Source organism: Mustela lutreola, chromosome 10 (genome assembly GCF_030435805.1).
Source record: "Mustela lutreola isolate mMusLut2 chromosome 10, mMusLut2.pri, whole genome shotgun sequence".
Taxonomy (NCBI): domain Eukaryota; kingdom Metazoa; phylum Chordata; class Mammalia; order Carnivora; family Mustelidae; genus Mustela; species Mustela lutreola.
In genome coordinates, this window is record NC_081299.1 from 13,328,477 (window position 1) to 13,329,715 (window position 1,239).

The following is a 1,239-nucleotide window of genomic DNA, read 5'->3' on the forward strand; positions in this document are numbered from 1 at the left end:
CATGGGGGTTGCTGAGTCACTGCTCAGGTTCCCTCCTGTTCAATCTCCCACCGGGGGCAGTCTGTGACCCTAGGTCATAATCCACACTTCCTTCCCCTTCCTAACCCTCAGTCTTTGGCTTAATCATTACCCAATTCCTACCGAGCTGAACAAGCAGAAACACATGCCAATCAATGGGTAACCGATGTGTGACATCACCCCCCAGTGATTTTTATCAGCGGGCAGGTGCCAAGAATCCCGGAGATGGCCTTCGTGCCTTCCTAACTTTCTTCCTGCAGGTCCTGCTCCACCTGATCCCAGATGTGAACCCCCGCGGCGGGTTGGGGTTCAAGGGAATGGAGGTGTCCACGGACCAGGAGGGAGGGACCATTTCCGGGTCACCTCTGTCCCTCCAGCTGTGAGATCCTGGCAGATTCCTACCTCTCTGAGCCTCAGCCTCTCCATCTCTGAAATGGGGGACGCTGAGGACCCAAACTCCCAGGCTGTGAGGAGTATGAGGGCTGCATGGGAGTGACTGGGGGTCTCCACAGTTCTCTCTGCCTGGCTGAGAACACAGCCAGGGGCTGCCTGGAGGTCAGCCCGGGGCACAAGCGTGGATTTTCCCCGAGCAGCTCTCAGGCGGGAGAGATTGTTTGCAAGAAGAGGAGGGAAGACGGGGTCAGTGTGGGTGCCCTGGGGGGAGGCGGCCAGGCAGGGGCAGGAAGTGCTGCTCCCGGGGACCACAGTATCAAGGGAACAGTAAGAACAACCCTACCCTCCTTCCGCCAAGAACACAGCTCCACGGGTGCAGGGTTGGGGGAGAAACAGCTTTTGGCGTGAATTTCCACATTCCTGCAGACAGCCCTGGCCATGCCCCTTCAGTAACTTCAAGGACAAAAGACACAGAAGGGGAGAGGAGTGGCCCAAAAGAAGGACAAACAGATAGATGGGCCAGTGGTGAATGGAGCACGGTTGAGCCCTCGGGACTCCCGGGCCCCCGGGCAGGGTTCTGCGGGGTCCAGACGCCCGAGGAGCAGCTGGCAGTTGGACCTACTGAGTGGGTGCTGTTCACGCGAGCGCGTTTACACACCAGGCCGGAGAGACGGGTTCCAGACAGAGGAGGGAGGGACGGGCCCCTGCATACAGAGCTGGCCGAGCCGGGCCTGCGGGCCGGGAGCCGCGCAACCTGCTCTCACCCCACCTACCCTCTCCCAGACCTGGACGCAGGGCCAAAGGCACGCCCAGGGGACCCCAAGAAAG